Raw genomic sequence first — 15,968 nt, 5'->3', positions numbered from 1 at the left:
ACTATTAATATTATCCTTGATGTACACAATAATGTTCCCCTATTACCCAGTAATCCCACTTCTGGGCATTTACCCTAGTGACCACAAACAAGGCCACACTAAAGCTACCAGCCCAATTATGTTTTATCACAGTAGTATTTACCCTAGTTAAGATATGGAATAAACCCCGATGCCCCTCAGTAAATGAATGGATCAAGAAAGTGAAACACACACACACATACACACACACACACACACACACACACACACACACACACAACAGAGAGATATACGTACATGCAATACTATGTTTTCATCAGAAAAAAAGGTACCATTTCATTTTTAAGGAAATGGAAGATCTTGGAAAAAATCATATTAAGTGAAGTAAACTGGACAAAGAAACATAGGTCCCATGGTTTCCATTATTTGCAATAATTAGTTTACACCAAGGATAATATCATGTATTTTAATTTGACATTTTGTTCTATATTGAGCATGCAACATTATTGGTATAGTGTTTGTTATTATTTCTGCAAACAGGAAGGTATATTTAAACAATTATGTTCATCTTATCCATTACTGAAGGAAGCACAACAAAAAGAGCAACCCCTACTCAGAAGAACAACTCCTACTTACTTAGCTTCATTCTATTTTTTTTTTTGTGAAAATATTGTACAGAGGGGTTACAATTACATGGACAAGATAATGAGTACATTTCTTTTTTTTTTTTCCTTTTTTTTAGAGTTTATTTCGTAAGATATTATTTTATATGATCATATGCACATAGCTATTGAGCCTTTGTTATCTGCTCCTATGCATGTCCTCTTTTGGCCTCACTGTGTGACTGTTTAGAGACCTGCATAATTTATTACGTCCAAATGTATTTAAAAAATCATTCAGTGTGTATACTTGTAGATTTATAGACACATTTTAGTTACTACAAATGAGGGATTCTTAGGGTCTGTGTTTCTTGGGGTCTGTCTTGTTTTGGTTAATAGTTTTTCCCAAGTCTTTCTATTTCCATACAAATGGTACAATATCCTTCTTTCTGATGGATGAGTCGAAATCCATTGTGTATGTATGCCAAATTTTCTTGATCCATTCATTCACTGAGGGGCATCTGCGTTTCATTGTAGCATTATTTTGATTCATCTAACCTGTTCCTCAATCCAGCCTTAAGGAGGAAGAGAAGTCATCACAAAGACAGGCATTCCTGTTAATAAGTCTCTGAAGTTGTTGCACAGCTCAAGATTTTTTTTTAATTTAATTTAATTTTATTTGTGAACATACTGTACAGAGGAGTTACAGTTACATGGGCAGGATAATGCGTACATTTCTTACCAAGCATTGCAGCCTCCTCCTTTGTTTACCCTTCACATCCTTTCCCAGCTTCCCCCCTCCACCCCTAATCCCAATCCTTCTCCTCCCTCCCCCCCCCACCAACGTTGTAAAGCTCTTTTTGGACATGACAACTTGTACTTCTCATTGTTGCAACAGGTCCACCTGTATCATTAAACAACTGGTTTTGCCCCATCTCCTCCACAAGTTATACTGACATCAAATATGGTGAAAGCAGGGGTTATACTGTGGGGGAGGGACATACAAAGCAACAAAGAAATAATCTTATAAATGTGTTAGAAACACATGCATGAAAGAAAAAAAACATTAAAATACACATCTAAGGGTTCATTTTCCTGACATCACATTATCTGACCTTTTCCGCTTGACTCATACATATACTAGATATTACAAATAAGGGAAATCATGGGACCTACGTTTCCTTGGGCCTGGCTTACTTCACTTAATATAATTTTTTCCAAGTTTTTCCATTTCCTAACAAATGGGGCAATGTCATTCTTTCTGATGGAGGCATAGAATTCCATTGTGTATATAAACCACATTTTCATGATCCATTCATCTAATGAGGGGCATCTGTGTTGGTTCCATATCTTAGCTATGGTAAATAATGCTGCAATAAACATAGTTGTGCTGGTAGCTTTAGTGTGGTCTTGTTTGTAAACATTAGGGTAAATGCCCAAAAGTGGGATTGCTGGGTCATAGGGGAGCTCTATGTGAAGTCTTTTGAGGAACCTCCATACTGCTTTCCAAAGTGGTTGAACAAGTTTACATTCCCACCAACAATGAAGTAAGGTTCCTTTCTGTCCACATCCCCTCCAGCATCTGTTGTTGTTAGAGTTCTTGATTTTTGCCATTCTAACTGGAGTGAGGTGATATCTCAATGTTGTTTTGATTTGCATTTCTTTTATGGCTAGGGATGTTGAACATTTCTTCATGTGTCTATTGGCCATCCTTCTTTCTTCTTCAGAGAAGATTCTCTTTAAGACTTTCTCCCACTTATTTATTGGGCAGTTGTTTCTTTGAGGATTTGTTGTTGGGGGGTTTAATTTTTTGAGTTCCAAGTATATTTTAGATATGAGACCCTTGTCCATTGTATGGCTAGTAAAGATCTTCTCCCAATCCGTGGGCTTTCTATTGATCTTGCTAGCTATGTCATTTGCCCTGCAGAAGCTCTGCAACCTTATGCAATCCCATTTGTCCAACCTTTCTTTGATTTGTTGTGTTTCCGGGTCTCTATTCAGAAAATTTCGGCCTGAGCCAAGGAGACCTAGGGTTTCTCCTATTCCATCCTGTAATGTTTTCAGAGTGTCCGGTTTGAGTTCAAGGTCTTTGATCCATTTGGAGTTGTTTCTGGTGCAGGGTGATACATACGGATCTAGCTTAAGTTTTCTACATGTAGTTAACCAATTTTGCCAGCACCATTTACTGAAGAGGTTGTCTTTCTTCCATTCTATTGTTTTAGCTCCCTTATCGAAGTTTAGATGGCTGTAGGTCTGTAGGTTCATTTCTGGGTTTTCAATTCTATTCCATTGGTCCTGAGGTCTGTTCTTATGCCAATACCAAGCTGTTTTGATTACTATGGCTTTATAGTAGAGTTTGAAGTTTGGTATTAATATTCCTCCAGCAGTGTTCTTTCCGTTGAGGAGCGTTTTTGCTATTCGGGGTCTTTTATTGTTCCATATGAATTTTTGGATTGCCTCTTCTATTTCCTTGAAGAATGAGGTTGGAATTTGGCTAGGTATTGCGTTGAATTTGTAGATAGCCTTGGGAAGTATTGCCATTTTCACGATGTTAATCTTTCCAATCCAGGAGCATGGGAGGTTTTGCCATTTTTTAAGTTCTGTGTTGATTTCCTTTTTCAAGATTTTAAAGTTTTCATCATATAGGTCCTTCACTTCTTTAGTTAAGTTAATTCCTAGGTATTTTATTTTTTGTGGGGCTATTACAAATGGAGTTGCTTTCCTAATTTCAACCACACTTTTCTCATTGTTGGCATACAGAAAAGCCATTGATTTTGGGGGGTTAATTTTATAACCAGGTACTTTGCCAAAGTTTTGAATCAGCTTGAGTAATTTGGGAGTGGAGTCTATGGGATTCTTTAAATACAAGATCATGTCATCTGCAAAGAGGGAGAGTTTTATTTCTTCTTTCCCTATTTGGATCCCCTTTATGTCTGCATCTTGTCTTATTGCTGTAGCTAGGCATACTAATACTAGATTGAAGAGAAGTGGAGAGAGTGGGCATCCTTGTCTTGATCCTGAGTTAAGAGGAAATGGCTTTAGTTTTTCACCATTGAGTATAATGCTGGCTGTAGGTTTGTCGTATACGGCCTTTATTGTATTGAGGAATGCTCCATGGATTCCTAATTTTTCCAAAACCTTCATCATAAAGGGGTGTTGGATCTTGTCAAATGCTTTTTCTGCATCTATTGAGATAACCATGTGGTTCTTATTCTTGCTCCTGTTGATGTGATGAATCATATTAATTGATTTGCGTATATTGAACCAGCTTTGCATCCCTGAAATGAATCCTGTTTGATCGTGGTGTATGATTTTTTGGATGAATTGTTGAAGTCGATTGGCCAAAATTTTGTTGAGAAGTTTTGCATCAATGTTCATCAAAGAAATGGGTCTATAGTTCTCTTTCTTTGATGAGTCCCTGCCTGGTTTTGGGATGAGGGTTATGATGACTTCATAGAATGTGTTCGGTAGTGAGCTTTCTCTTTCAATTTCATTGAAGAGTTGGAGGAGTATTGGTGTGAGCTCTGCTTTGAAGGCCTTGTAAAATTCCGCTGTAAAACCATCTGGTCCTGGACTTTTCTTAGCTGGGAGGTCTCTTATTGCTGTTTCTATTTCAATGCTTGATATGGGCCTGTTAAGCTGGTTTAACTCATCTTGGTTTAGTTTTGGCATGTCAATATTGGCTAGGAAGAGGTCCATTTCTGTCAAGTTCTCAAACTTATTAGCATAAAGTTTTGAGAAGTATTCCCTTATAATGTTCTGAATCTTGCTTGTTTCCGTGGTGATGTTTCCATTCTCATCTCTGAGTTTATTAATTTGGGTGTGTTCTCTTCTTTTTCTGATAAGATTTGCTAAGGGTCTGTCAATTTTGTTAAGTTTTTAGAAGAACCAACTCTTTTTTTTTGTTGATTCTTTCTATAGTTTTTTTGGATTCTAATTCATTTAATTCTGATTTAATTTTGATTATTTCTTTACGTCTATTGAATTGGAGTTTATCTTGCTGCTCTTTTTCAAGGAGGTTTAGGTGTGTCATTAAATTGCTAGTTTCAGATTTCTCCAATTTGTTGATATAGGAGCTCAGAGCTATAAACTTGCCTCTGAGTATTGCCTTTGCTGTGTCCCAGAGGAGCTGGTAATTTTTGTGTTCATTTTTGTTAAATAGCATGAACATTTGAATTTCCTTTCTAATCTCTTCCATGACCCACTCTTGATTCAACAGTGTGTTGTTCAGCCTCCATGTGATACCGGACTTTCTTTGGTGGCTTTTGGTGTTGAGTTCTAATTTTATTCCCTTGTGGTCAGAGAGAATGCAAGATATAACTTCAATGTTTCTGAATTTAGACAAGTTTGCTTTGTGGCCTAAAATGTGGTCTATTTTAGAAAACGTTCCATGTGCTGCTGAGAAAAACGTGTATTCTGATGCTGCTGGGTGAAATGTTCGGTAGATGTCTGTTAAGTCTAGTTGATCTATGCAGCTGTTTAGATCTGCAGTTTCTCTGTTGAGTTTTTGCCGAGTTGATCTATCTAGTGGGGAGAGTGGTGTGTTAAAATCCCCAACAATTAATGTCTTTGGATCTATATAGGATTTGAGGGAAAATAGTGTTTCTTTGATAAATTTGGGTGCTCCATTGTTTGGCGAATAGATATTTAGAATTGTAATATCCTCCTGAAGGAGAGATCCTTTAATTAGTATGTAGCGACCTTCTTTATCTCTTCTCACGAATTTTAATTTGAAGTCTATTTTATCTGATATTAAGATTGCAACTCCCGCCTGTTTATGGGGGCCGTTTGTTTGCTAGATTTTGTTCCAGCCTTTAACATTGAAAATGTGTTTGTTTTTACGGGCAAGATGTGACTCCTGCAGGCAGCAGATAGAATCGTCTTGTTTTTTAATCCAACTAGACAGTCTATGTCGCTTAATTGGAGAGTTCAGTCCGTTAACGTTAAGAGATAGGACTGAGAGGTATTTGGGAGTTCCTGCCATGTTATCCACCTTCTTGGGGGCTGCGAAAACTGGGTTCTTCCTATGGTTCTTGGATTCTCAGTTTGGGTGCAGTTTCTTGGCCTTCGTTGCGGTCTTGTTTGTTTTCTATGTGTAGGACATCTTTAAGAATCTTTTGTAGGGCTGGTTTGGTGGTGATGTATTGTTTCAATTTTTCTTTGCTATGGAAGGTTTTTATTTGGCCTTCAGTTATGAAGGAGAGTTTAGCTGGATACAATATTCTTGGTTGATAGTTGTTTGTTTTTAGGGCATGGCATACATCATTCCAGGCTCTTCTTGCTTTGATTGTCTCTGCTGAGAAATCTGAGGTGATTCTAATTGGTTTCCCTTTATAGGTGATTAACCTTTTCTCCTTGACAGCTTTAAGGATCTTTTCCTTGGTCTGAGTTGATCCTGTGTGGATTATAATGTGACGATGGGATGTCCTATTCTGGTCTGGTCTATTTGGGGTTCTAAAAGCTTCTTGTATCTGAATAGGCCTATCTTTTTGTATGTTTGGGAAGTTCTCTGCTAGGATCCTGTTAAACAAATTTCCTAGACCATTAACTTCTGTTTCCAGGTGCTCCTCTACACCCATTATCCTTAGATTAGGCCTTCTGATGGTGTCTTCCAGGTGTTGGATAGATCTATCATACTTCTTGGACTTTTCTTGGATGGTTGTATGTTCTTTCTCTATAACATCTAGGCTGTCTTCAATCCCTGAGATTCGATCTTCTGCATGGTCTAACCTGCTGTCAAGACTCTCTACTTTGTTTTTTATCTCTTTTCCTTCTAATTGGTCAGCTTTGATGGCTTCAAGTTCTTTGTTGAAGCTCTGTTTTAGGTCTTGTATGAATTTCTTTACTTCCTTAATTTGGTGTTCAGTGTTTGTTCTCAAATCACTTAATTGATTGGTTATGGTTTCTTTGGACTCCCATTCCTTCTGTTGGGTTCCATTCAGCATTCCCTTTGTGGTCTCCCTGACTTCCTTCAGCTCTTTGTTAATGGATTCCATGAATGCCTTTAGTGATCTTTGTGTGTTCTCTACCTGGTCTCTCAATTCCTGAATTACTCTTTGATTAGCTTCCTCCCGTTTGTGGGATTCCTGCAGTTCTCTTTCCTCCTGTTCGTGGGATTCCTGCAGTTCTCTTTGAGTGTTCTCAGCCTGCTCACGCCATTGCTCCCTTTCTCTTTGAGTATTCTCAAGTTGTTCACGCAAATCCTGTATCAGTTTTTGAGTAGCTTCCTCACGCTTATGATATTCCTGTATAAACTTCTGGGATGCCTCCTCTCTCTCCCTATTACGCTCATACAGAGTCCTTTGTAAGTTGTCAAACTTCTCATTCATCATGTTTGCCACCAGTGTTTGTAGAGCTATTTGGGAACTCTCCTCTGGATTGTTCATTATCTGATATGACCCCTGATTATCAAGATTGGGAATTGAGATACCCGGATTTGCCATTTTTCTTGTGTTTTTCCGGCTTACTCTGCCCATTTGAGATGAAAATAGCACCAGTTTTGTGCTAGAACACTATCTTAAGGCAACCATCAACCAACGTTTGCATTTATACAGTCAATAGTCTACAGATACAATCTAGTTCAGCAGATACATCTATTCAACATCAAACAACTATATGTTAATGGGCTTCGAACCGCAGAAAAGAATTTGGAAAACCAGAAATTTTTAGGGTTAGGGAGAGATGTGGGTAAAAATTAGGAATAGATTGGTGTGGGGGGGCACAGGGAGAGTTAACTATGTCCTAATCTCAATGCAGGAAATAGGTTGGGTCGGATGCAAGTAGAGAGGGAGAGAAAAAGAAGAAAGGGAAAGGGAAATGAAAAGAGACCAGAGAAAAAAAAATTAGAAACGTAAAAATTAATATAGTTATGGAGATTGAAAGACCATCTATTTAGAGAGGAATGTGAATATAATGAGAAAACAGGAGGGAGATAGAGGAGATGTGAAAAACTTAAAAAATGCTTAAAATATTATATAGGTATAAAGAGGTAGTACTGCTATTAAGGAATTTAAGTCTCAGAGTTTTCGGATTGAGTAATAAATTTGTGGATTAAGTGTGTACACAATGGGGGATAGGGTCTACTAGTTAACTATGGGTTTATCTGAGGATGTGCAGGACAAGAGTTAAGTCACATACAGAAGAACAAAAGAAAGAAAAAGGTGGAAAGGATAAGAAAGGGAGAAAAAAAAGATCAGAAGTTCAGTAGAGCTAGACAAAAAACAAAAAGATAATTAAGAAAGAAAGAAAAAGAGAGAGAAGACAAGAAAAGAAAGGAAAACGTACATTCACGTATTCCTAAAATAAAAATTATAAAAGTGAAAAAAAAGTTACTGGAAAACAATTATTTTTCAAAAAAGGCAAAAATTAAAGATTAATAAAAGTTTTAGAAAAGGAAAAAAAATTTTTTATATATATAAAGTACCAAAAAAAAAAAAAGAAAAGAAAAGAAAAGAAAAAAGAAAAGAAGAAGAAAAAAAAAAGTTCTTTGATTTTTTTTTTTATTTTTTTGGGAGGGTTGGGAAGAATCCTGTATCTCCCTTTTGTCTGTAACCAGCCTCTTGTTGGAGTCTCTGGTCAGCTTGAGGTCCTGTGGCTTGATTGGTTTCTTAAGTCAGTTTGTTCGAACAGGCAGAGAAATGCTCTGCTTTACCCAAGATTTTGAGATCCCCCTCCCAGGTTAGTTTAATGGGAGGGTGATCTGCTTTGAGAATCACAAAAGAGGGGTGATGAGGCTAGGTTCTGGTAGAGTTGAGGCCTTTCAACAAACAGTAGCTTTTCCCTGGGGCTATTTTGTGAAAAATTCACAGAGCACACCCTGGAGCCATTCTCAGGGTTTCTGTTTTTCAATTGATTGTGGAGGCTGCTAGAGGGAGGGGCAGCCTCTGGCTCTGGTTACCCAGTGAGGAAAGCCACTCCAATGGCTGGTGCCTGAGCTGGGTGACTTTTCCCTGGATGGAGCTGAGTCTGGCAGGTCACTTCGCCGTTAAGTTCTTGTGACCTGTTAAATGACTCGTTTTATTCCAAGGCCTGAGTTGGAGCTAGCAGCTCCTCCGAGCTTTGTCGGTATCCAAGATGGAGATCACCGGTGCTGGGGGGGAGGGGTGGCCTTCCCTCCTCTGCTCCCTGAGAAGGAGTAAGGAAGTCGGGCTTCTACTCACGCCGAGTCTTGGATCCTGGGTCGTCTCTGGTCTGCAAAGTGCAGGATGACGTTGTCCGCTCCTTGTCGGTTCTTGCTGGTGTTGAGTAGAATCCTCTCGCCCGCTGTGTCTGGCTCCTTCGTCCCGGACTCTCTGTGTGAGTGCTCAGGTATGGCCGTGGCTGCGGTCGCCGTGGAGACCCTGCCGCCGCCGCGGCGGCTGCTGGCAGGCGCTCAGATGTGTCTCCTTGTCTTGGCTTCCCCTCTCTTGTCTAACTCTCTGTCCTGTGATGGCTCACTTGGTGTGATTCTCTGGCTTAGGACTGTTCACTGGAACTCTAAAACTGCTTTCTATGTGAGAGCTTGTTCAGATTCCAGCTTCTCCTCCGCCATCTTCCCGGAACTCTCAATGAGTACATTTCTTAACAAGGATTGTAGCCTCCTCCTTTGTTTCTCCTTCCTATCCCTTCTGAACCTCCCCCCGACCCCCACCTACACCTCCCCCCTTCCCCCCCCACCAAAATTGTAAAGTTTGTTTTTGACATAACAACTTGTATATTTCATTGTTGCAATGGGTCCACCTGTTTCCCTATTTAAACGATTTGTTTTTCCCCTTCTCCTCCTCAAATTATACCGACATCAAATACAGTGAAAGCAGGGGTTATACTGTGGGGGAGGGACATACAAAGCAACAAATAACTAGTCTTATAAATGTGTTAGAAACAATCGCATGAAAGAAAAAAAATTGAATACATATCGTAGGGTTCATTTCCCTAACATCACCTTATCTGACTTTTCCTGCTTGACTCAGACATATACTAGATATTGCAAATAAGGGAAACCATGTAAGGCCAGTGTTGTCCCCTGTATCCTCATGTTGTACATTACAACTCTATACCGGTTCATCCTGTATATCTACTATCTTCTACATTGTGACCTAAATGCCCCAGCAATTTCCACGTTGCTTTACTTTTTAAAAATTTCTCTATTAATGTTTGATGTTGGTTTGTGAGTGTGTGTGTGTGTGTGTGTGTGTGTGTGTTTCTGTGTGTGTGTGTGTGTGTGTTTACAAAGATCAGAAGACAATATTTTCTTCATTTAGAATACATCTTTCAGGTCATTGTAAGTTGTGGCTAATGGGAGAAGTCTCTTGCTATTTTAAGGATGAAACAGAAAAAGATATTTGTGCATGTACCACAGTTGCTTTATTAGTCTGTAGTTGAACACTGAACTTCGATTTATATCTTGGCTGTTGCTGTGAATGATGAGTACAGTGAACTGCAGATATATTTGAGTTACTCATAGAGAAATAATCACATGATTGGTGGGGCAGATGATATTTCAACTTTGAAGTTTTTAGAAAGCTGCATATTACTTTCTACAAGGAGAATACTAACCTGCATTTTGTTGAAATGTGTAGAAAATTTCCTTTTCTCCACACTCTCAGCATTATTACCTTTATTATAAGGTAATAAAGGGCAGGTTTTTATTATCTTCAGTACTCCAGACTGGCCTTAGACTTAAATCCAACCTCCTATATGCTTGGAATTAAAAGCCTTTACCACCACATCCGATTCCTTTGATTTTTTGATAAAAGTTACAATAATTATGAAGTAGTATCATAGTAATTTTGAATTACATTTCTCTAATGACTTCTGCTGAAAAAGAATTAAACCAGCATAGAAGTGGTATTAAAGAACTTTGTAAACCCAGTGGAAATTTTCAGGGCTTTAAGGAGAGCATGTCTATTCAGAACTTTTGTCCACTTTTAATCAAGTTTCTTTTTAATCTCATCTTTAATCTTTCTATACAAAATCAATAATTAATTCAAGGTATTGGAAAGGAACAATATTAAGCAACTCCTAAGATTTTCCATTTTAAATAACATGATATTGCTTAATCATTTTCCGTTTATGCTTGAGACTATATAACTCACTTTAGTCAGACCTCTTACAAGGTTGTATGCATTTTATTTATTTCACATTGATTGTTCTTTCCAAAGACTGCGGTTCTAATTTCCTTATTTTCTTTCAGTCTCAAGTAGTTCAGATTTCAAATGAAGAATAAATGTACAGAAGCAAACAAAAAATAATATAGTTCCTCTCATCTGATGATGTCTTTACAAGAATGAGGAAAGAGTTCATCCAAGGACCTATGATAGGACATCAAAAAGAGAATCCATTCTTCTAGGTCTTACTTAACTTTGCAATGTAACTTAAATGATGTAAAACACAATATAATGCTCAGATACTTTTATGTTTTATCAGTTTTGCACATTTTCATATGGACTTCACCTCAGTCTACAACATTCCTTCATTATTTTGTCCTGATATTTTTACACTATCAAGACATAAGATAACAAGTTTGATTTACAGCATGAGAAATAATCCACCTGGCTTCCTTGGAAGAAGAGCATGGTCAATAGATAACATTACTTCTGTTTGCTCACTATATGCAATGATTTCTGTAATACTTATCGCATTCTTTTTAGTATTTTAAAAAAAAAACTGCTGGCTAAACTTAAAACTCATTCATGGAAATTTATTTTAAGTATTTCACAAGTTTTAATTTCCTTAATTCTTAAGATAACATTTTCTATAATGCTAATGTTATTGCCATTTTAGTGTTGGGAAAATTGTAATTAAAGGCAATAAGTGCATGGCCCAAGCACACACTGTGAGGAAGGAAATGAGTCAAAGTTTCCAAAAGTCTTTCAGCAATACACAAAAGGTAGGTAAAATCTCTCCATTCTCTTACACTCTCTATTCAATGTTCATATTGTCCAAGAAATAATACCATAGCAATTATTGGCCATGGTGATTGTTTTCTGTTACATTTTGTCTTCAACACAGACTGTGTTGGTGACATTGGGTTATCATGCACAGAGCTGAGCTTATAAGAGAGACAAATATATTCTGTCCCATTTTTCCAGGTTCCATTTTAAAAAGTACTAAATTTTTAAATATCATCACTTTCTTAAGAATCCAAAAAACGAAAAAAAAATCACAAATAATCACTCCAAAATGCTTTATAAGTAGGAGATGATAAAACAAGCCCCCGTGAAGTAAACTTTCTTCCACTTTTAAAATTATTCTGAAAGCCTTGTGCTGGTTCGTCACACCTGTAATCCTAACTACTTGGCATATTTACTCAGGATCCACAGATCTGTGGATAACAGTGGAAGCCAATCAGGACAAAATAAATTCATGAGATTATTTTTCAAAAATTTTAATGTTAGCAAAGGGCCAGGAATGGAGATGTAGCTCATATAGTAGCTCACCAATCTAGAGAGCAGGCCTAGCAAGACTTTGACGCCCTTTTTTCAAACTGTGAGCACACCAACATACATGCAAGTGCATGAGAACACGTGCACGTGCACACATACACATTCATTCAAAATACCTTCATATCAGTGTTTTGCATTAATTTCTTTGTTAGCCATATTATATGAGTAAAATAAAGGAAATAAACTCTTTCATCTCAGAACATTTTCATATTTTTTTATTTTAAAAATACTGTACAGAGAGGTCACATTTACATGAGCAAGTAATGAGTACATTTCCTAACAAGCTTTGTTACCTCCTCCTTTATTTTCCCTCTACTGTCCTTTCCTGCCCACCTCTACAAGTACACTCCCCTCCCCACTTCCCCTGCCTAAATTGTAAAGTTCAGTTTTCAACATAGTGTCTTGTGCATCTCATTGTTACAATGGGTCAACCTGAATCCCTATTTCAGCATTTTGTTTTTTTCCTTCCCCTCCCCAAATTACAGGAGCGTATGTACAAGAGGTGGGCACACCAAATTCAAATACAGTGAAAACAGGGGTTATAGCATGAGGGAGAAACATATAAAGAAACAAAAAAAAAATCACATAGCCTGTTATAAGTACGTTAGAACAATAGCAAGCAAGAAAGAAAAAACAGTTGTGTTCCTATTTGGGAGTTCATTTCCGTTAACAACATCTTATCTGGTCATATGTGCATAGATTTTTACCTTTTCTGCTTATCACAGATATATTAGTTATTAAAAATTAGGGAAACCCTGTGACCTATGTTTCTTTGGAATTGGCTTACATCACTTAATAATTTTTTTCAAAGTCTTTCCATTTTCTAACAAATTGGGTGATCCCATACTTTCTCATGGAGACATAGAATTTCATTGGTATAAATAGCACACTTTCTTGATCTATTTATCTGATGAGGGGCATCGGGGTTGGTCCTATATCTTAGCTATCTTAAACAATGCTGCAATAAATATAATTGTGATGGTAGTTTTGGTACCGTCTTGTTTGTGATCTTTTGGGTAAATGCCCAAAAGTGGGATTGCTGTGTCTTAGGGGAGTTCTATGTGAAGTCTTTTGAGGAACCTCCATACTACTTTCCAAAGTGGTTGAACAAGTTGACACTCCCACCAAGAGTGTAGTACAGTTAACTTGTGGCCACATCCCCTCCAGCATCTGTTGTTGTAAAAGTATGGAATGGTACAGGAATTTGCCTGCCATCATTGCACAGGGGCCATTCAAATCTTCTCTGTATCGTTCCAATATTAGAGTAGGTGATGCTGAATGGAACATAGAACATGTTTTATAAATAAAGTGTAATTGATTTTCTTAAACTAGACAATTCAACAAAAAGTAAGTTTAAAAGAATTTTCATGAAATTTTAGAGCCATATACTTCTTACATAAGCACACATTTAAGAATAAAATCAAATGGACAGGTCAAAAACAAAATAATTCCAGATATTTGTTGTTCAAGAGATGTGTAGGAGGAGGAATTCAATTATTCTATACAAGGCACCTGTCATAATGAACACTGCAGCAAGTGTTAAGTTTAGTTAAAAGTTTTAATGGTTTAAATATATTTTGGGATTTGCTTATATATGCTAAAACAAGGACTGTTTGGCAGGTAATAAAACTTTTCGTTAAAGTATTTAAGATTTGTGGTAACAGACATATGCTACTATGTATGTATATTTCAGAGTTTATAGGAACATTACTAATGAGAAGTTGCCAAGTCTTTGTGTAAAGGAGCAGAATAAAGAGTTAAGACTTTGTTAACTATACAGTTTCTGTCAAAACTATAGGGCTTCCTTATTTTATGTTTTAAAAATTTTTTGGGGTCCGGTCGGGGGCCTGAACTATGGGCCTGGGCGCTCTCCCTCAGCTCTTCAGCTCAAGGCTAACACTCTACCACTTGAGCCACAGCGCCACTTGTGGCTTTTTTTTTTTGCTTATGTGGTGCTGAGGAATTGAACCCAGGGCCTCAAGCATGCAAGGCAAGCTCTCTACTACTGAGCTACCTTCCCAGCCCCTGGCTTCCTTATTTTATATGTTAGCGAGGAACAAATGATGATATAAGACATATACAAATGATTAGATGAGACTTAAATAGTAATCTTAGTGGGTAACTTTAAAGATTACTCATAACCTAAAAACCTCTTGTTGAATATCATAACCTTAACCTGTTTTAAATGTACAGGGATATGAGAAAATAGTAAAATTTAATAGGTAATACCCTTCAAATACTGAAAACACTGATAATTATTTTAGTTTTTATTTTAATCATTAATATTTTGTTATTGGTTTTCCTTATTTATAGCATTGTTTTCCTTGTAGTATAATACAACTTTTTGAAAGTCGTCATTAGGAGGTACATTGAGAAGGTTACTGGGATGGCCAAACCATTCTTTATAGAGCATGTGAATTTACAAAGAGGAAAATTAAGAACAAAATATTTATTTAAAAAATGATTAAGTAGAGTCTGAATCAGGAGTGTTGATAAATATCCACACCTAAAACCTTAGCCCTAGGCTGAAGCAGTGGTATTACAGAGTTAAGGCCACAAAAGTGAGAGACTGTGTTTTGTTTTATATTTTGATTTTTCTGGTCATGGGGCTTGAACTCTGGGTCCTAGGTGCTCTCTCTCAGCTCCAAGCTAGCGCTACCACTTGAGCCACAACACACTTCCATCTTTTTTTGCTTATGTCATGCTGAGGAATCAAACCCAGTGCACGCAAGGCAGGCACTCTACCACTGAGCCACCTTCCCAACACCTGAGAGACTGTGTTTTAAAAAATCATCTAAACAATAATTGCTTTCTTCTTTGGGATATATAATGAAATATATTAATATCTTTTTATGTCTTTGTGAATTGTCATACTACTAACTTCAGCCACTTTATCCTTTTCAAAGTGATGAAATATTTCTGAGAATTTGCTTCTGTGAAGATTGTTTTTGCATTTATAATTTCTTCTGAATCATTTCTATTTTTATCAAAATAACTTTATATTTCATGTTGATGGGTTATCATACATCAAATACCTCCAAATGTAGATGTAGAGTCTAAAGATAGCAGTATGAATATTCTCATGCAGCTCTTGTTTATCTGTTATGCACTTTCAGTATTGTGATATTTCTCTTTCTCTTTCACTGTCTCATTTCCTCTCTTTTTCTTTCATGCTCCATATCTGGTAATTAGAATTTCTGCTGGTCTACTGTTATCCTTCAGAATCCACTGGTGTTGTGGAAACATGATAGCGACCATCAGTTACCCTTGCATTCTTTAAGAGTTATTACAGTGACATGATGTTATTCTTTCCTATTCTAAATGGCAAAACAACAGATCTAGGAATTCCTTTTCACTTTTACTACTATTACAAATTTTATCTCATAGGAATCATTGAGACGTTAGGATACTTTTAACCTCTGACCTAAAAGTTCTTTTTCTTTTACAAACAAATTTTTTCTTCTATTATCAGTGAATACATATAATGAAAACAATGCTAACCTATGGAAAGTAGACAGAAGATATTCAGGGATGAAAAACAAGGTTAATGGGGGAAGTGAGTACAAAAGATGCCTATCATAGAACAAATATCCTCAGAGCAGTTTACCATGTACACTTTGTGAGAATGGCAATATGCTGGGAACTATAGATTGAATCAATGAACAACTGATATATATATATATATATATGCACATATATTTATATATGTATATTTATTTGTATATGAATATATGTGTGTATATGCCCATCTATATGTAGACATGCATGTTACTGTACACAAAAATACACACATACCTATACACATGTATAAATGCACACATAGAGAATGACACATAGCTACAGACAACACAAGTTTCACTAGTTGTTGAATATGCCTTAGACAGAATGCTTGGGACCAAATATGTTGAAGAAGTATTTATCTCTATAAGTTCTTTTACCACACCTCTTATCTCTTAAAACGGTTTTG

At 36.9% G+C, this 15,968-nt stretch overlaps 1 non-coding gene across 1 annotated transcript; it reads right to left on the bottom strand.

The window, feature by feature from the left end:
- Window positions 1-13,181: 13,181 nt before the first annotated feature.
- Window positions 13,182-13,288, bottom strand: LOC122096929. Its single transcript, XR_006145439.1, has one exon. It is a non-coding gene; the product is annotated as a U6 spliceosomal RNA (small nuclear RNA).
- Between the last annotated feature and the right edge of the window lie 2,680 nt (window positions 13,289-15,968).

This window comes from Dipodomys spectabilis, unplaced genomic scaffold (assembly GCF_019054845.1).
Source record: "Dipodomys spectabilis isolate Male_0828 unplaced genomic scaffold, ASM1905484v1 ptg000404l, whole genome shotgun sequence".
Classification (NCBI taxonomy): Eukaryota; Metazoa; Chordata; class Mammalia; order Rodentia; family Heteromyidae; genus Dipodomys; species Dipodomys spectabilis.
The sequence above is the reverse complement of the archived record's forward strand: the minus strand, read 5'-3'. Positions and strand labels throughout refer to the sequence as shown.